This window comes from Schistocerca piceifrons, unplaced genomic scaffold (genome assembly GCF_021461385.2).
Source record: "Schistocerca piceifrons isolate TAMUIC-IGC-003096 unplaced genomic scaffold, iqSchPice1.1 HiC_scaffold_231, whole genome shotgun sequence".
Classification (NCBI taxonomy): Eukaryota; Metazoa; Arthropoda; class Insecta; order Orthoptera; family Acrididae; genus Schistocerca; species Schistocerca piceifrons.
The window spans coordinates 1-16,103 of NW_025728240.1; the positions used below are offsets into that span (position 1 = coordinate 1).

At 43.2% G+C, this 16,103-nt stretch overlaps 39 non-coding genes across 39 annotated transcripts; 18 read left to right on the plus strand and 21 right to left on the minus strand.

Annotated features, from left to right (window-relative positions):
- Nucleotides 1–43: 43 nt before the first annotated feature.
- Nucleotides 44–132, minus strand: Trnay-gua. Its single transcript is given in 2 exon segments — nucleotides 44–79; nucleotides 96–132. It is a non-coding gene; the product is annotated as a tRNA-Tyr (tRNA).
- Nucleotides 133–380: 248 nt separating this feature from the next.
- On the plus strand, nucleotides 381–452 carry Trnaq-cug. The gene has a single exon. It is a non-coding gene; the product is annotated as a tRNA-Gln (tRNA).
- A 356-nt stretch (nucleotides 453–808) lies between these two features.
- On the minus strand, nucleotides 809–899 carry Trnay-gua. Its single transcript is given in 2 exon segments — nucleotides 809–845; nucleotides 862–899. It is a non-coding gene; the product is annotated as a tRNA-Tyr (tRNA).
- A 248-nt stretch (nucleotides 900–1,147) lies between these two features.
- Trnaq-cug lies at nucleotides 1,148–1,219 on the plus strand. The gene has a single exon. It is a non-coding gene; the product is annotated as a tRNA-Gln (tRNA).
- Nucleotides 1,220–1,577: 358 nt separating this feature from the next.
- Trnay-gua lies at nucleotides 1,578–1,667 on the minus strand. The gene is given in 2 exon segments: nucleotides 1,578–1,614; nucleotides 1,631–1,667. It is a non-coding gene; the product is annotated as a tRNA-Tyr (tRNA).
- Nucleotides 1,668–1,915: 248 nt separating this feature from the next.
- Nucleotides 1,916–1,987, plus strand: Trnaq-cug. Its single transcript has one exon. It is a non-coding gene; the product is annotated as a tRNA-Gln (tRNA).
- A 359-nt stretch (nucleotides 1,988–2,346) lies between these two features.
- On the minus strand, nucleotides 2,347–2,435 carry Trnay-gua. Its single transcript is given in 2 exon segments — nucleotides 2,347–2,382; nucleotides 2,399–2,435. It is a non-coding gene; the product is annotated as a tRNA-Tyr (tRNA).
- A 248-nt stretch (nucleotides 2,436–2,683) lies between these two features.
- Trnaq-cug lies at nucleotides 2,684–2,755 on the plus strand. Its single transcript has one exon. It is a non-coding gene; the product is annotated as a tRNA-Gln (tRNA).
- A 361-nt stretch (nucleotides 2,756–3,116) lies between these two features.
- Trnay-gua lies at nucleotides 3,117–3,205 on the minus strand. Its single transcript is given in 2 exon segments — nucleotides 3,117–3,152; nucleotides 3,169–3,205. It is a non-coding gene; the product is annotated as a tRNA-Tyr (tRNA).
- Nucleotides 3,206–3,453: 248 nt separating this feature from the next.
- Trnaq-cug lies at nucleotides 3,454–3,525 on the plus strand. Its single transcript has one exon. It is a non-coding gene; the product is annotated as a tRNA-Gln (tRNA).
- A 358-nt stretch (nucleotides 3,526–3,883) lies between these two features.
- Nucleotides 3,884–3,972, minus strand: Trnay-gua. Its single transcript is given in 2 exon segments — nucleotides 3,884–3,919; nucleotides 3,936–3,972. It is a non-coding gene; the product is annotated as a tRNA-Tyr (tRNA).
- Nucleotides 3,973–4,220: 248 nt separating this feature from the next.
- Trnaq-cug lies at nucleotides 4,221–4,292 on the plus strand. The gene has a single exon. It is a non-coding gene; the product is annotated as a tRNA-Gln (tRNA).
- A 358-nt stretch (nucleotides 4,293–4,650) lies between these two features.
- On the minus strand, nucleotides 4,651–4,739 carry Trnay-gua. Its single transcript is given in 2 exon segments — nucleotides 4,651–4,686; nucleotides 4,703–4,739. It is a non-coding gene; the product is annotated as a tRNA-Tyr (tRNA).
- A 248-nt stretch (nucleotides 4,740–4,987) lies between these two features.
- On the plus strand, nucleotides 4,988–5,059 carry Trnaq-cug. Its single transcript has one exon. It is a non-coding gene; the product is annotated as a tRNA-Gln (tRNA).
- Nucleotides 5,060–5,417: 358 nt separating this feature from the next.
- Trnay-gua lies at nucleotides 5,418–5,506 on the minus strand. The gene is given in 2 exon segments: nucleotides 5,418–5,453; nucleotides 5,470–5,506. It is a non-coding gene; the product is annotated as a tRNA-Tyr (tRNA).
- A 248-nt stretch (nucleotides 5,507–5,754) lies between these two features.
- On the plus strand, nucleotides 5,755–5,826 carry Trnaq-cug. Its single transcript has one exon. It is a non-coding gene; the product is annotated as a tRNA-Gln (tRNA).
- A 358-nt stretch (nucleotides 5,827–6,184) lies between these two features.
- Trnay-gua lies at nucleotides 6,185–6,273 on the minus strand. The gene is given in 2 exon segments: nucleotides 6,185–6,220; nucleotides 6,237–6,273. It is a non-coding gene; the product is annotated as a tRNA-Tyr (tRNA).
- Nucleotides 6,274–6,951: 678 nt separating this feature from the next.
- Nucleotides 6,952–7,040, minus strand: Trnay-gua. The gene is given in 2 exon segments: nucleotides 6,952–6,987; nucleotides 7,004–7,040. It is a non-coding gene; the product is annotated as a tRNA-Tyr (tRNA).
- Nucleotides 7,041–7,288: 248 nt separating this feature from the next.
- Trnaq-cug lies at nucleotides 7,289–7,360 on the plus strand. The gene has a single exon. It is a non-coding gene; the product is annotated as a tRNA-Gln (tRNA).
- A 358-nt stretch (nucleotides 7,361–7,718) lies between these two features.
- Trnay-gua lies at nucleotides 7,719–7,807 on the minus strand. Its single transcript is given in 2 exon segments — nucleotides 7,719–7,754; nucleotides 7,771–7,807. It is a non-coding gene; the product is annotated as a tRNA-Tyr (tRNA).
- A 248-nt stretch (nucleotides 7,808–8,055) lies between these two features.
- Trnaq-cug lies at nucleotides 8,056–8,127 on the plus strand. The gene has a single exon. It is a non-coding gene; the product is annotated as a tRNA-Gln (tRNA).
- A 358-nt stretch (nucleotides 8,128–8,485) lies between these two features.
- Trnay-gua lies at nucleotides 8,486–8,574 on the minus strand. Its single transcript is given in 2 exon segments — nucleotides 8,486–8,521; nucleotides 8,538–8,574. It is a non-coding gene; the product is annotated as a tRNA-Tyr (tRNA).
- Nucleotides 8,575–8,822: 248 nt separating this feature from the next.
- Trnaq-cug lies at nucleotides 8,823–8,894 on the plus strand. Its single transcript has one exon. It is a non-coding gene; the product is annotated as a tRNA-Gln (tRNA).
- A 358-nt stretch (nucleotides 8,895–9,252) lies between these two features.
- On the minus strand, nucleotides 9,253–9,341 carry Trnay-gua. The gene is given in 2 exon segments: nucleotides 9,253–9,288; nucleotides 9,305–9,341. It is a non-coding gene; the product is annotated as a tRNA-Tyr (tRNA).
- Nucleotides 9,342–9,589: 248 nt separating this feature from the next.
- Nucleotides 9,590–9,661, plus strand: Trnaq-cug. The gene has a single exon. It is a non-coding gene; the product is annotated as a tRNA-Gln (tRNA).
- Nucleotides 9,662–10,019: 358 nt separating this feature from the next.
- Nucleotides 10,020–10,108, minus strand: Trnay-gua. The gene is given in 2 exon segments: nucleotides 10,020–10,055; nucleotides 10,072–10,108. It is a non-coding gene; the product is annotated as a tRNA-Tyr (tRNA).
- Nucleotides 10,109–10,786: 678 nt separating this feature from the next.
- Nucleotides 10,787–10,875, minus strand: Trnay-gua. The gene is given in 2 exon segments: nucleotides 10,787–10,822; nucleotides 10,839–10,875. It is a non-coding gene; the product is annotated as a tRNA-Tyr (tRNA).
- A 248-nt stretch (nucleotides 10,876–11,123) lies between these two features.
- Nucleotides 11,124–11,195, plus strand: Trnaq-cug. The gene has a single exon. It is a non-coding gene; the product is annotated as a tRNA-Gln (tRNA).
- A 358-nt stretch (nucleotides 11,196–11,553) lies between these two features.
- Nucleotides 11,554–11,642, minus strand: Trnay-gua. The gene is given in 2 exon segments: nucleotides 11,554–11,589; nucleotides 11,606–11,642. It is a non-coding gene; the product is annotated as a tRNA-Tyr (tRNA).
- Nucleotides 11,643–11,890: 248 nt separating this feature from the next.
- Trnaq-cug lies at nucleotides 11,891–11,962 on the plus strand. Its single transcript has one exon. It is a non-coding gene; the product is annotated as a tRNA-Gln (tRNA).
- Nucleotides 11,963–12,320: 358 nt separating this feature from the next.
- Nucleotides 12,321–12,409, minus strand: Trnay-gua. Its single transcript is given in 2 exon segments — nucleotides 12,321–12,356; nucleotides 12,373–12,409. It is a non-coding gene; the product is annotated as a tRNA-Tyr (tRNA).
- A 248-nt stretch (nucleotides 12,410–12,657) lies between these two features.
- Trnaq-cug lies at nucleotides 12,658–12,729 on the plus strand. Its single transcript has one exon. It is a non-coding gene; the product is annotated as a tRNA-Gln (tRNA).
- A 358-nt stretch (nucleotides 12,730–13,087) lies between these two features.
- Nucleotides 13,088–13,176, minus strand: Trnay-gua. Its single transcript is given in 2 exon segments — nucleotides 13,088–13,123; nucleotides 13,140–13,176. It is a non-coding gene; the product is annotated as a tRNA-Tyr (tRNA).
- Nucleotides 13,177–13,424: 248 nt separating this feature from the next.
- Nucleotides 13,425–13,496, plus strand: Trnaq-cug. The gene has a single exon. It is a non-coding gene; the product is annotated as a tRNA-Gln (tRNA).
- A 358-nt stretch (nucleotides 13,497–13,854) lies between these two features.
- On the minus strand, nucleotides 13,855–13,943 carry Trnay-gua. The gene is given in 2 exon segments: nucleotides 13,855–13,890; nucleotides 13,907–13,943. It is a non-coding gene; the product is annotated as a tRNA-Tyr (tRNA).
- A 678-nt stretch (nucleotides 13,944–14,621) lies between these two features.
- Nucleotides 14,622–14,710, minus strand: Trnay-gua. The gene is given in 2 exon segments: nucleotides 14,622–14,657; nucleotides 14,674–14,710. It is a non-coding gene; the product is annotated as a tRNA-Tyr (tRNA).
- Nucleotides 14,711–14,958: 248 nt separating this feature from the next.
- Nucleotides 14,959–15,030, plus strand: Trnaq-cug. Its single transcript has one exon. It is a non-coding gene; the product is annotated as a tRNA-Gln (tRNA).
- Nucleotides 15,031–15,388: 358 nt separating this feature from the next.
- On the minus strand, nucleotides 15,389–15,477 carry Trnay-gua. Its single transcript is given in 2 exon segments — nucleotides 15,389–15,424; nucleotides 15,441–15,477. It is a non-coding gene; the product is annotated as a tRNA-Tyr (tRNA).
- A 248-nt stretch (nucleotides 15,478–15,725) lies between these two features.
- Trnaq-cug lies at nucleotides 15,726–15,797 on the plus strand. The gene has a single exon. It is a non-coding gene; the product is annotated as a tRNA-Gln (tRNA).
- Nucleotides 15,798–16,103: the final 306 nt, after the last annotated feature.

The following is a 16,103-nucleotide window of genomic DNA, read 5'->3' on the forward strand; positions in this document are numbered from 1 at the left end:
GGCATGCTCTGGAGCCTCTTTGCTCCTGAGATTAGAAAAACAGTCCTCTGGGCCGGATTTGAACCAGCGACCTATGGATAACTGTGAATCTTCCACTACAGTCCACCGCTCTACCAACTGAGCTACCAGAGGCCCTGCATACTTTCTTATTCGTACTGATTGCTTTACGTCCGTCCCTGTCTTTCGTTTCCACACACTGCTACTCAGCGCTGCCATATAGACGCACAGGAAATGCAGTCATCGGCTGCAAGTGCAAACATTGCCCAGATTAAGTTTTATAATGCTCGATCGTGTCAATTATGTTAAAAAATGCAAGTAGGAAGTGTCTGAAGTACGTCAGAACACTGCTAAGTGTATTTACGAGTCCCATTCTCCTGTCTGGTTCCATGGTGTAACGGTTAGCACTCTGGACTCTGAATCCAGCGATCCGAGTTCGAATCTCGGTGGAACCTTCGTTTAGTCTAAATTTTCTGTAATAAGCGTTTCTCGCCGAGGAAGTAACAGCGATAGGCTCAGGGGTGTAGTTTCTACGTTTGTATTAAAAACGAGATGTCTATGAAACGGCTGAATATTGGTGCGACTATGTGACCTATATAGCACATTAAACGAGTAATGCCTGTAAGAGCAAGCAATTTTACTATAATTCGAAGAAATATCATTATCCTACGAAGGCTAAGAATCCCATGATTATCAACTAGCTACTAGAAGCTGAGCAAATGAATTTCCTTTAAAATAGGTTTAAAACATAGGGAGGTTCTGACCGAGTGGGCATGCTCTGGAGCCTCTTTGCTCCTGAGATTAGAAAAACAGTCCTCTGGCCGGATTTGAACCAGCGACCTATGGATAACTGTGAATCTTCCACTACAGTCCACCGCTCTACCAACTGAGCTACCAGAGGCCCTGCATACTTTCTTATTCGTACTGATTGCTTTACGTCCGTCCCTGTCTTTCGTTTCCACACACTGCTACTCAGCGCTGCCATATAGACGCACAGGAAATGCAGTCATCGGCTGCAAGTGCAAACATTGCCCAGATTAAGTTTTATAATGCTCGATCGTGTCAATTATGTTAAAAAATGCAAGTAGGAAGTGTCTGAAGTACGTCAGAACACTGCTAAGTGTAATTTACGAGTCCCATTCTCCTGTCTGGTTCCATGGTGTAACGGTTAGCACTCTGGACTCTGAATCCAGCGATCCGAGTTCGAATCTCGGTGGAACCTTCGTTTAGTCTAAATTTTCTGTAATAAGCGTTTCTCGCCGAGGAAGTAACAGCGATAGGCTCAGGGGTGTAGTTTCTACGTTTGTATTAAAAACGAGATGTCTATGAAACGGCTGAATATTGGTGCGACTATGTGACCTATATAGCACATTAAACGAGTAATGCCTGTAAGAGCAAGCAATTTTACTATAATTCGAAGAAATATCATTATCCTACGAAGGCTAAGAATCCCATGATTATCAACTAGCTACTAGAAGCTGAGCAAATGAATTTCCTTAAAATAGGTTTAAAACATAGGGAGGTTCTGACCGAGTGGGCATGCTCTGGAGCCTCTTTGCTCCTGAGATTAGAAAAAACAGTCCTCTGGGCCGGATTTTGAACCAGCGACCTATGGATAACTGTGAATCTTCCACTACAGTCCACCGCTCTACCAACTGAGCTACCAGAGGCCCTGCATACTTTCTTATTCGTACTGATTGCTTTACGTCCGTCCCTGTCTTTCGTTTCCACACACTGCTACTCAGCGCTGCCATATAGACGCACAGGAAATGCAGTCATCGGCTGCAAGTGCAAACATTGCCCAGATTAAGTTTTATAATGCTCGATCGTGTCAATTATGTTAAAAAATGCAAGTAGGAAGTGTCTGAAGTACGTCAGAACACTGCTAAGTGTATTTACGAGTCCCATTCTCCTGTCTGGTTCCATGGTGTAACGGTTAGCACTCTGGACTCTGAATCCAGCGATCCGAGTTCGAATCTCGGTGGAACCTTCGTTTAGTCTAAATTTTCTGTAATAAGCGTTTCTCGCCGAGGAAGTAACAGCGATAGGCTCAGGGGTGTAGTTTCTACGGTTTGTATTAAAAACGAGATGTCTATGAAACGGCTGAATATTGGTGCGACTATGTGACCTATATAGCACATTAAACGAGTAATGCCTGTAAGAGCAAGCAATTTTACTATAATTCGAAGAAATATCATTATCCTACGAAGGCTAAGAATCCCATGATTATCAACTAGCTACTAGAAGCTGAGCAAATGAATTTCCTTTAAAATAGGTTTAAAACATAGGGAGGTTCTGACCGAGTGGGCATGCTCTGGAGCCTCTTTGCTCCTGAGATTAGAAAAACAGTCCTCTGGGCCGGATTTGAACCAGCGACCTATGGATAACTGTGAATCTTCCACTACAGTCCACCGCTCTACCAACTGAGCTACCAGAGGCCCTGCATACTTTCTTATTCGTACTGATTGCTTTACGTCCGTCCCTGTCTTTCGTTTCCACACACTGCTACTCAGCGCTGCCATATAGACGCACAGGAAATGCAGTCATCGGCTGCAAGTGCAAACATTGCCCAGATTAAGTTTTATAATGCTCGATCGTGTCAATTATGTTAAAAAATGCAAGTAGGAAGTGTCTGAAGTACGTCAGAACACTGCTAAGTGTATTTACGAGTCCCATTCTCCTGTCTGGTTCCATGGTGTAACGGTTAGCACTCTGGACTCTGAATCCAGCGATCCGAGTTCGAATCTCGGTGGAACCTTCGTTTAGTCTAAATTTTCTGTAATAAGCGTTTCTCGCCGAGGAAGTAACAGCGATAGGCTCAGGGGTGTAGTTTCTTCTACGTTTGTATTAAAAACGAGATGTCTATGAAACGGCTGAATATTGGTGCGACTATGTGACCTATATAGCACATTAAACGAGTAATGCCTGTAAGAGCAAGCAATTTTACTATAATTCGAAGAAATATCATTATCCTACGAAGGCTAAGAATCCCATGATTATCAACTAGCTACTAGAAGCTGAGCAAATGAATTTCCTTTAAAATAGGTTTAAAACATAGGGAGGTTCTGACCGAGTGGGCATGCTCTGGAGCCTCTTTGCTCCTGAGATTAGAAAAACAGTCCTCTGGGCCGGATTTGAACCAGCGACCTATGGATAACTGTGAATCTTCCACTACAGTCCACCGCTCTACCAACTGAGCTACCAGAGGCCCTGCATACTTTCTTATTCGTACTGATTGCTTTACGTCCGTCCCTGTCTTTCGTTTCCACACACTGCTACTCAGCGCTGCCATATAGACGCACAGGAAATGCAGTCATCGGCTGCAAGTGCAAACATTGCCCAGATTAAGTTTTATAATGCTCGATCGTGTCAATTATGTTAAAAAATGCAAGTAGGAAGTGTCTGAAGTACGTCAGAACACTGCTAAGTGTATTTACGAGTCCCATTCTCCTGTCTGGTTCCATGGTGTAACGGTTAGCACTCTGGACTCTGAATCCAGCGATCCGAGTTCGAATCTCGGTGGAACCTTCGTTTAGTCTAAATTTTCTGTAATAAGCGTTTCTCGCCGAGGAAGTAACAGCGATAGGCTCAGGGGTGTAGTTTCTACGTTTGTATTAAAAACGAGATGTCTATGAAACGGCTGAATATTGGTGCGACTATGTGACCTATATAGCACATTAAACGAGTAATGCCTGTAAGAGCAAGCAATTTTACTATAATTCGAAGAAATATCATTATCCTACGAAGGCTAAGAATCCCATGATTATCAACTAGCTACTAGAAGCTGAGCAAATGAATTTCCTTTAAAATAGGTTTAAAACATAGGGAGGTTCTGACCGAGTGGGCATGCTCTGGAGCCTCTTTGCTCCTGAGATTAGAAAAACAGTCCTCTGGGCCGGATTTGAACCAGCGACCTATGGATAACTGTGAATCTTCCACTACAGTCCACCGCTCTACCAACTGAGCTACCAGAGGCCCTGCATACTTTCTTATTCGTACTGATTGCTTTACGTCCGTCCCTGTCTTTCGTTTCCACACACTGCTACTCAGCGCTGCCATATAGACGCACAGGAAATGCAGTCATCGGCTGCAAGTGCAAACATTGCCCAGATTAAGTTTTATAATGCTCGATCGTGTCAATTATGTTAAAAAATGCAAGTAGGAAGTGTCTGAAGTACGTCAGAACACTGCTAAGTGTATTTACGAGTCCCATTCTCCTGTCTGGTTCCATGGTGTAACGGTTAGCACTCTGGACTCTGAATCCAGCGATCCGAGTTCGAATCTCGGTGGAACCTTCGTTTAGTCTAAATTTTCTGTAATAAGCGTTTCTCGCCGAGGAAGTAACAGCGATAGGCTCAGGGGTGTAGTTTCTACGTTTGTATTAAAAACGAGATGTCTATGAAACGGCTGAATATTGGTGCGACTATGTGACCTATATAGCACATTAAACGAGTAATGCCTGTAAGAGCAAGCAATTTTACTATAATTCGAAGAAATATCATTATCCTACGAAGGCTAAGAATCCCATGATTATCAACTAGCTACTAGAAGCTGAGCAAATGAATTTCCTTTAAAATAGGTTTAAAACATAGGGAGGTTCTGACCGAGTGGGCATGCTCTGGAGCCTCTTTGCTCCTGAGATTAGAAAAACAGTCCTCTGGGCCGGATTTGAACCAGCGACCTATGGATAACTGTGAATCTTCCACTACAGTCCACCGCTCTACCAACTGAGCTACCAGAGGCCCTGCATACTTTCTTATTCGTACTGATTGCTTTACGTCCGTCCCTGTCTTTCGTTTCCACACACTGCTACTCAGCGCTGCCATATAGACGCACAGGAAATGCAGTCATCGGCTGCAAGTGCAAACATTGCCCAGATTAAGTTTTATAATGCTCGATCGTGTCAATTATGTTAAAAAATGCAAGTAGGAAGTGTCTGAAGTACGTCAGAACACTGCTAAGTGTATTTACGAGTCCCATTCTCCTGTCTGGTTCCATGGTGTAACGGTTAGCACTCTGGACTCTGAATCCAGCGATCCGAGTTCGAATCTCGGTGGAACCTTCGTTTAGTCTAAATTTTCTGTAATAAGCGTTTCTCGCCGAGGAAGTAACAGCGATAGGCTCAGGGGTGTAGTTTCTACGTTTGTATTAAAAACGAGATGTCTATGAAACGGCTGAATATTGGTGCGACTATGTGACCTATATAGCACATTAAACGAGTAATGCCTGTAAGAGCAAGCAATTTTACTATAATTCGAAGAAATATCATTATCCTACGAAGGCTAAGAATCCCATGATTATCAACTAGCTACTAGAAGCTGAGCAAATGAATTTCCTTTAAAATAGGTTTAAAACATAGGGAGGTTCTGACCGAGTGGGCATGCTCTGGAGCCTCTTTGCTCCTGAGATTAGAAAAACAGTCCTCTGGGCCGGATTTGAACCAGCGACCTATGGATAACTGTGAATCTTCCACTACAGTCCACCGCTCTACCAACTGAGCTACCAGAGGCCCTGCATACTTTCTTATTCGTACTGATTGCTTTACGTCCGTCCCTGTCTTTCGTTTCCACACACTGCTACTCAGCGCTGCCATATAGACGCACAGGAAATGCAGTCATCGGCTGCAAGTGCAAACATTGCCCAGATTAAGTTTTATAATGCTCGATCGTGTCAATTATGTTAAAAAATGCAAGTAGGAAGTGTCTGAAGTACGTCAGAACACTGCTAAGTGTATTTACGAGTCCCATTCTCCTGTCTGGTTCCATGGTGTAACGGTTAGCACTCTGGACTCTGAATCCAGCGATCCGAGTTCGAATCTCGGTGGAACCTTCGTTTAGTCTAAATTTTCTGTAATAAGCGTTTCTCGCCGAGGAAGTAACAGCGATAGGCTCAGGGGTGTAGTTTCTACGTTTGTATTAAAAACGAGATGTCTATGAAACGGCTGAATATTGGTGCGACTATGTGACCTATATAGCACATTAAACGAGTAATGCCTGTAAGAGCAAGCAATTTTACTATAATTCGAAGAAATATCATTATCCTACGAAGGCTAAGAATCCCATGATTATCAACTAGCTACTAGAAGCTGAGCAAATGAATTTCCTTTAAAATAGGTTTAAAACATAGGGAGGTTCTGACCGAGTGGGCATGCTCTGGAGCCTCTTTGCTCCTGAGATTAGAAAAACAGTCCTCTGGGCCGGATTTGAACCAGCGACCTATGGATAACTGTGAATCTTCCACTACAGTCCACCGCTCTACCAACTGAGCTACCAGAGGCCCTGCATACTTTCTTATTCGTACTGATTGCTTTACGTCCGTCCCTGTCTTTCGTTTCCACACACTGCTACTCAGCGCTGCCATATAGACGCACAGGAAATGCAGTCATCGGCTGCAAGTGCAAACATTGCCCAGATTAAGTTTTATAATGCTCGATCGTGTCAATTATGTTAAAAAATGCAAGTAGGAAGTGTCTGAAGTACGTCAGAACACTGCTAAGTGTATTTACGAGTCCCATTCTCCTGTCTGGTTCCATGGTGTAACGGTTAGCACTCTGGACTCTAAATCCAGCGATCCGAGTTCGAATCTCGGTGGAACCTTCGTTTAGTCTAAATTTTCTGTAATAAGCGTTTCTCGCCGAGGAAGTAACAGCGATAGGCTCAGGGGTGTAGTTTCTACGTTTGTATTAAAAACGAGATGTCTATGAAACGGCTGAATATTGGTGCGACTATGTGACCTATATAGCACATTAAACGAGTAATGCCTGTAAGAGCAAGCAATTTTACTATAATTCGAAGAAATATCATTATCCTACGAAGGCTAAGAATCCCATGATTATCAACTAGCTACTAGAAGCTGAGCAAATGAATTTCCTTTAAAATAGGTTTAAAACATAGGGAGGTTCTGACCGAGTGGGCATGCTCTGGAGCCTCTTTGCTCCTGAGATTAGAAAAACAGTCCTCTGGGCCGGATTTGAACCAGCGACCTATGGATAACTGTGAATCTTCCACTACAGTCCACCGCTCTACCAACTGAGCTACCAGAGGCCCTGCATACTTTCTTATTCGTACTGATTGCTTTACGTCCGTCCCTGTCTTTCGTTTCCACACACTGCTACTCAGCGCTGCCATATAGACGCACAGGAAATGCAGTCATCGGCTGCAAGTGCAAACATTGCCCAGATTAAGTTTTATAATGCTCGATCGTGTCAATTATGTTAAAAAATGCAAGTAGGAAGTGTCTGAAGTACGTCAGAACACTGCTAAGTGTATTTACGAGTCCCATTCTCCTGTCTGGTTCCATGGTGTAACGGTTAGCACTCTGGACTCTGAATCCAGCGATCCGAGTTCGAATCTCGGTGGAACCTTCGTTTAGTCTAAATTTTCTGTAATAAGCGTTTCTCGCCGAGGAAGTAACAGCGATAGGCTCAGGGGTGTAGTTTCTACGTTTGTATTAAAAACGAGATGTCTATGAAACGGCTGAATATTGGTGCGACTATGTGACCTATATAGCACATTAAACGAGTAATGCCTGTAAGAGCAAGCAATTTTACTATAATTCGAAGAAATATCATTATCCTACGAAGGCTAAGAATCCCATGATTATCAACTAGCTACTAGAAGCTGAGCAAATGAATTTCCTTTAAAATAGGTTTAAAACATAGGGAGGTTCTGACCGAGTGGGCATGCTCTGGAGCCTCTTTGCTCCTGAGATTAGAAAAACAGTCCTCTGGGCCGGATTTGAACCAGCGACCTATGGATAACTGTGAATCTTCCACTACAGTCCACCGCTCTACCAACTGAGCTACCAGAGGCCCTGCATACTTTCTTATTCGTACTGATTGCTTTACGTCCGTCCCTGTCTTTCGTTTCCACACACTGCTACTCAGCGCTGCCATATAGACGCACAGGAAATGCAGTCATCGGCTGCAAGTGCAAACATTGCCCAGATTAAGTTTTATAATGCTCGATCGTGTCAATTATGTTAAAAAATGCAAGTAGGAAGTGTCTGAAGTACGTCAGAACACTGCTAAGTGTATTTACGAGTCCCATTCTCCTGTCTGGTTCCATGGTGTAACGGTTAGCACTCTGGACTCTGAATCCAGCGATCCGAGTTCGAATCTCGGTGGAACCTTCGTTTAGTCTAAATTTTCTGTAATAAGCGTTTCTCGCCGAGGAAGTAACAGCGATAGGCTCAGGGGTGTAGTTTCTACGTTTGTATTAAAAACGAGATGTCTATGAAACGGCTGAATATTGGTGCGACTATGTGACCTATATAGCACATTAAACGAGTAATGCCTGTAAGAGCAAGCAATTTTACTATAATTCGAAGAAATATCATTATCCTACGAAGGCTAAGAATCCCATGATTATCAACTAGCTACTAGAAGCTGAGCAAATGAATTTCCTTTAAAATAGGTTTAAAACATAGGGAGGTTCTGACCGAGTGGGCATGCTCTGGAGCCTCTTTGCTCCTGAGATTAGAAAAACAGTCCTCTGGGCCGGATTTGAACCAGCGACCTATGGATAACTGTGAATCTTCCACTACAGTCCACCGCTCTACCAACTGAGCTACCAGAGGCCCTGCATACTTTCTTATTCGTACTGATTGCTTTACGTCCGTCCCTGTCTTTCGTTTCCACACACTGCTACTCAGCGCTGCCATATAGACGCACAGGAAATGCAGTCATCGGCTGCAAGTGCAAACATTGCCCAGATTAAGTTTTATAATGCTCGATCGTGTCAATTATGTTAAAAAATGCAAGTAGGAAGTGTCTGAAGTACGTCAGAACACTGCTAAGTGTATTTACGAGTCCCATTCTCCTGTCTGGTTCCATGGTGTAACGGTTAGCACTCTGGACTCTGAATCCAGCGATCCGAGTTCGAATCTCGGTGGAACCTTCGTTTAGTCTAAATTTTCTGTAATAAGCGTTTCTCGCCGAGGAAGTAACAGCGATAGGCTCAGGGGTGTAGTTTCTACGTTTGTATTAAAAACGAGATGTCTATGAAACGGCTGAATATTGGTGCGACTATGTGACCTATATAGCACATTAAACGAGTAATGCCTGTAAGAGCAAGCAATTTTACTATAATTCGAAGAAATATCATTATCCTACGAAGGCTAAGAATCCCATGATTATCAACTAGCTACTAGAAGCTGAGCAAATGAATTTCCTTTAAAATAGGTTTAAAACATAGGGAGGTTCTGACCGAGTGGGCATGCTCTGGAGCCTCTTTGCTCCTGAGATTAGAAAAACAGTCCTCTGGGCCGGATTTGAACCAGCGACCTATGGATAACTGTGAATCTTCCACTACAGTCCACCGCTCTACCAACTGAGCTACCAGAGGCCCTGCATACTTTCTTATTCGTACTGATTGCTTTACGTCCGTCCCTGTCTTTCGTTTCCACACACTGCTACTCAGCGCTGCCATATAGACGCACAGGAAATGCAGTCATCGGCTGCAAGTGCAAACATTGCCCAGATTAAGTTTTATAATGCTCGATCGTGTCAATTATGTTAAAAAATGCAAGTAGGAAGTGTCTGAAGTACGTCAGAACACTGCTAAGTGTATTTACGAGTCCCATTCTCCTGTCTGGTTCCATGGTGTAACGGTTAGCACTCTGGACTCTGAATCCAGCGATCCGAGTTCGAATCTCGGTGGAACCTTCGTTTAGTCTAAATTTTCTGTAATAAGCGTTTCTCGCCGAGGAAGTAACAGCGATAGGCTCAGGGGTGTAGTTTCTACGTTTGTATTAAAAACGAGATGTCTATGAAACGGCTGAATATTGGTGCGACTATGTGACCTATATAGCACATTAAACGAGTAATGCCTGTAAGAGCAAGCAATTTTACTATAATTCGAAGAAATATCATTATCCTACGAAGGCTAAGAATCCCATGATTATCAACTAGCTACTAGAAGCTGAGCAAATGAATTTCCTTTAAAATAGGTTTAAAACATAGGGAGGTTCTGACCGAGTGGGCATGCTCTGGAGCCTCTTTGCTCCTGAGATTAGAAAAACAGTCCTCTGGGCCGGATTTGAACCAGCGACCTATGGATAACTGTGAATCTTCCACTACAGTCCACCGCTCTACCAACTGAGCTACCAGAGGCCCTGCATACTTTCTTATTCGTACTGATTGCTTTACGTCCGTCCCTGTCTTTCGTTTCCACACACTGCTACTCAGCGCTGCCATATAGACGCACAGGAAATGCAGTCATCGGCTGCAAGTGCAAACATTGCCCAGATTAAGTTTTATAATGCTCGATCGTGTCAATTATGTTAAAAAATGCAAGTAGGAAGTGTCTGAAGTACGTCAGAACACTGCTAAGTGTATTTACGAGTCCCATTCTCCTGTCTGGTTCCATGGTGTAACGGTTAGCACTCTGGACTCTAAATCCAGCGATCCGAGTTCGAATCTCGGTGGAACCTTCGTTTAGTCTAAATTTTCTGTAATAAGCGTTTCTCGCCGAGGAAGTAACAGCGATAGGCTCAGGGGTGTAGTTTCTACGTTTGTATTAAAAACGAGATGTCTATGAAACGGCTGAATATTGGTGCGACTATGTGACCTATATAGCACATTAAACGAGTAATGCCTGTAAGAGCAAGCAATTTTACTATAATTCGAAGAAATATCATTATCCTACGAAGGCTAAGAATCCCATGATTATCAACTAGCTACTAGAAGCTGAGCAAATGAATTTCCTTTAAAATAGGTTTAAAACATAGGGAGGTTCTGACCGAGTGGGCATGCTCTGGAGCCTCTTTGCTCCTGAGATTAGAAAAACAGTCCTCTGGGCCGGATTTGAACCAGCGACCTATGGATAACTGTGAATCTTCCACTACAGTCCACCGCTCTACCAACTGAGCTACCAGAGGCCCTGCATACTTTCTTATTCGTACTGATTGCTTTACGTCCGTCCCTGTCTTTCGTTTCCACACACTGCTACTCAGCGCTGCCATATAGACGCACAGGAAATGCAGTCATCGGCTGCAAGTGCAAACATTGCCCAGATTAAGTTTTATAATGCTCGATCGTGTCAATTATGTTAAAAAATGCAAGTAGGAAGTGTCTGAAGTACGTCAGAACACTGCTAAGTGTATTTACGAGTCCCATTCTCCTGTCTGGTTCCATGGTGTAACGGTTAGCACTCTGGACTCTGAATCCAGCGATCCGAGTTCGAATCTCGGTGGAACCTTCGTTTAGTCTAAATTTTCTGTAATAAGCGTTTCTCGCCGAGGAAGTAACAGCGATAGGCTCAGGGGTGTAGTTTCTACGTTTGTATTAAAAACGAGATGTCTATGAAACGGCTGAATATTGGTGCGACTATGTGACCTATATAGCACATTAAACGAGTAATGCCTGTAAGAGCAAGCAATTTTACTATAATTCGAAGAAATATCATTATCCTACGAAGGCTAAGAATCCCATGATTATCAACTAGCTACTAGAAGCTGAGCAAATGAATTTCCTTTAAAATAGGTTTAAAACATAGGGAGGTTCTGACCGAGTGGGCATGCTCTGGAGCCTCTTTGCTCCTGAGATTAGAAAAACAGTCCTCTGGGCCGGATTTGAACCAGCGACCTATGGATAACTGTGAATCTTCCACTACAGTCCACCGCTCTACCAACTGAGCTACCAGAGGCCCTGCATACTTTCTTATTCGTACTGATTGCTTTACGTCCGTCCCTGTCTTTCGTTTCCACACACTGCTACTCAGCGCTGCCATATAGACGCACAGGAAATGCAGTCATCGGCTGCAAGTGCAAACATTGCCCAGATTAAGTTTTATAATGCTCGATCGTGTCAATTATGTTAAAAAATGCAAGTAGGAAGTGTCTGAAGTACGTCAGAACACTGCTAAGTGTATTTACGAGTCCCATTCTCCTGTCTGGTTCCATGGTGTAACGGTTAGCACTCTGGACTCTGAATCCAGCGATCCGAGTTCGAATCTCGGTGGAACCTTCGTTTAGTCTAAATTTTCTGTAATAAGCGTTTCTCGCCGAGGAAGTAACAGCGATAGGCTCAGGGGTGTAGTTTCTACGTTTGTATTAAAAACGAGATGTCTATGAAACGGCTGAATATTGGTGCGACTATGTGACCTATATAGCACATTAAACGAGTAATGCCTGTAAGAGCAAGCAATTTTACTATAATTCGAAGAAATATCATTATCCTACGAAGGCTAAGAATCCCATGATTATCAACTAGCTACTAGAAGCTGAGCAAATGAATTTCCTTTAAAATAGGTTTAAAACATAGGGAGGTTCTGACCGAGTGGGCATGCTCTGGAGCCTCTTTGCTCCTGAGATTAGAAAAACAGTCCTCTGGGCCGGATTTGAACCAGCGACCTATGGATAACTGTGAATCTTCCACTACAGTCCACCGCTCTACCAACTGAGCTACCAGAGGCCCTGCATACTTTCTTATTCGTACTGATTGCTTTACGTCCGTCCCTGTCTTTCGTTTCCACACACTGCTACTCAGCGCTGCCATATAGACGCACAGGAAATGCAGTCATCGGCTGCAAGTGCAAACATTGCCCAGATTAAGTTTTATAATGCTCGATCGTGTCAATTATGTTAAAAAATGCAAGTAGGAAGTGTCTGAAGTACGTCAGAACACTGCTAAGTGTATTTACGAGTCCCATTCTCCTGTCTGGTTCCATGGTGTAACGGTTAGCACTCTGGACTCTGAATCCAGCGATCCGAGTTCGAATCTCGGTGGAACCTTCGTTTAGTCTAAATTTTCTGTAATAAGCGTTTCTCGCCGAGGAAGTAACAGCGATAGGCTCAGGGGTGTAGTTTCTACGTTTGTATTAAAAACGAGATGTCTATGAAACGGCTGAATATTGGTGCGACTATGTGACCTATATAGCACATTAAACGAGTAATGCCTGTAAGAGCAAGCAATTTTACTATAATTCGAAGAAATATCATTATCCTACGAAGGCTAAGAATCCCATGATTATCAACTAGCTACTAGAAGCTGAGCAAATGAATTTCCTTTAAAATAGGTTTAAAACATAGGGAGGTTCTGACCGAGTGGGCATGCTCTGGAGCCTCTTTGCTCCTGAGATTAGAAAAACAGTCCTCTGGGCCGGATTTGAACCAGCGACCTATGGATAACTGTGAATCTTCCACTACAGTCCACCGCTCTACCAACTGAGCTACCAGAGGCCCTGCATACTTTCTTATTCGTACTGATTGCTTTACGTCCGTCCCTGTCTTTCGTTTCCACACACTGCTACTCAGCGCTGCCATATAGACGCACAGGAAATGCAGTCATCGGCTGCAAGTGCAAACATTGCCCAGATTAAGTTTTATAATGCTCGATCGTGTCAATTATGTTAAAAAATGCAAGTAGGAAGTGTCTGAAGTACGTCAGAACACTGCTAAGTGTATTTACGAGTCCCATTCTCCTGTCTGGTTCCATGGTGTAACGGTTAGCACTCTGGACTCTGAATCCAGCGATCCGAGTTCGAATCTCGGTGGAACCTTCGTTTAGTCTAAATTTTCTGTAATAAGCGTTTCTCGCCGAGGAAGTAACAGCGATAGGCTCAGGGGTGTAGTTTCTACGTTTGTATTAAAAACGAGATGTCTATGAAACGGCTGAATATTGGTGCGACTATGTGACCTATATAGCACATTAAACGAGTAATGCCTGTAAGAGCAAGCAATTTTACTATAATTCGAAGAAATATCATTATCCTACGAAGGCTAAGAATCCCATGATTATCAACTAGCTACTAGAAGCTGAGCAAATGAATTTCCTTTAAAATAGGTTTAAAACATAGGGAGGTTCTGACCGAGTGGGCATGCTCTGGAGCCTCTTTGCTCCTGAGATTAGAAAAACAGTCCTCTGGGCCGGATTTGAACCAGCGACCTATGGATAACTGTGAATCTTCCACTACAGTCCACCGCTCTACCAACTGAGCTACCAGAGGCCCTGCATACTTTCTTATTCGTACTGATTGCTTTACGTCCGTCCCTGTCTTTCGTTTCCACACACTGCTACTCAGCGCTGCCATATAGACGCACAGGAAATGCAGTCATCGGCTGCAAGTGCAAACATTGCCCAGATTAAGTTTTATAATGCTCGATCGTGTCAATTATGTTAAAAAATGCAAGTAGGAAGTGTCTGAAGTACGTCAGAACACTGCTAAGTGTATTTACGAGTCCCATTCTCCTGTCTGGTTCCATGGTGTAACGGTTAGCACTCTGGACTCTAAATCCAGCGATCCGAGTTCGAATCTCGGTGGAACCTTCGTTTAGTCTAAATTTTCTGTAATAAGCGTTTCTCGCCGAGGAAGTAACAGCGATAGGCTCAGGGGTGTAGTTTCTACGTTTGTATTAAAAACGAGATGTCTATGAAACGGCTGAATATTGGTGCGACTATGTGACCTATATAGCACATTAAACGAGTAATGCCTGTAAGAGCAAGCAATTTTACTATAATTCGAAGAAATATCATTATCCTACGAAGGCTAAGAATCCCATGATTATCAACTAGCTACTAGAAGCTGAGCAAATGAATTTCCTTTAAAATAGGTTTAAAACATAGGGAGGTTCTGACCGAGTGGGCATGCTCTGGAGCCTCTTTGCTCCTGAGATTAGAAAAACAGTCCTCTGGGCCGGATTTGAACCAGCGACCTATGGATAACTGTGAATCTTCCACTACAGTCCACCGCTCTACCAACTGAGCTACCAGAGGCCCTGCATACTTTCTTATTCGTACTGATTGCTTTACGTCCGTCCCTGTCTTTCGTTTCCACACACTGCTACTCAGCGCTGCCATATAGACGCACAGGAAATGCAGTCATCGGCTGCAAGTGCAAACATTGCCCAGATTAAGTTTTATAATGCTCGATCGTGTCAATTATGTTAAAAAATGCAAGTAGGAAGTGTCTGAAGTACGTCAGAACACTGCTAAGTGTATTTACGAGTCCCATTCTCCTGTCTGGTTCCATGGTGTAACGGTTAGCACTCTGGACTCTGAATCCAGCGATCCGAGTTCGAATCTCGGTGGAACCTTCGTTTAGTCTAAATTTTCTGTAATAAGCGTTTCTCGCCGAGGAAGTAACAGCGATAGGCTCAGGGGTGTAGTTTCTACGTTTGTATTAAAAACGAGATGTCTATGAAACGGCTGAATATTGGTGCGACTATGTGACCTATATAGCACATTAAACGAGTAATGCCTGTAAGAGCAAGCAATTTTACTATAATTCGAAGAAATATCATTATCCTACGAAGGCTAAGAATCCCATGATTATCAACTAGCTACTAGAAGCTGAGCAAATGAATTTCCTTTAAAATAGGTTTAAAACATAGGGAGGTTCTGACCGAGTGGGCATGCTCTGGAGCCTCTTTGCTCCTGAGATTAGAAAAACAGTCCTCTGGGCCGGATTTGAACCAGCGACCTATGGATAACTGTGAATCTTCCACTACAGTCCACCGCTCTACCAACTGAGCTACCAGAGGCCCTGCATACTTTCTTATTCGTACTGATTGCTTTACGTCCGTCCCTGTCTTTCGTTTCCACACACTGCTACTCAGCGCTGCCATATAGACGCACAGGAAATGCAGTCATCGGCTGCAAGTGCAAACATTGCCCAGATTAAGTTTTATAATGCTCGATCGTGTCAATTATGTTAAAAAATGCAAGTAGGAAGTGTCTGAAGTACGTCAGAACACTGCTAAGTGTATTTACGAGTCCCATTCTCCTGTCTGGTTCCATGGTGTAACGGTTAGCACTCTGGACTCTGAATCCAGCGATCCGAGTTCGAATCTCGGTGGAACCTTCGTTTAGTCTAAATTTTCTGTAATAAGCGTTTCTCGCCGAGGAAGTAACAGCGATAGGCTCAGGGGTGTAGTTTCTACGTTTGTATTAAAAACGAGATGTCTATGAAACGGCTGAATATTGGTGCGACTATGTGACCTATATAGCACATTAAACGAGTAATGCCTGTAAGAGCAAGCAATTTTACTATAATTCGAAGAAATATCATTATCCTACGAAGGCTAAGAATCCCATGATTATCAACTAGCTACTAGAAGCTGAGCAAATGAATTTCCTTTAAAATAGGTTTAAAACATAGGGAGGTTCT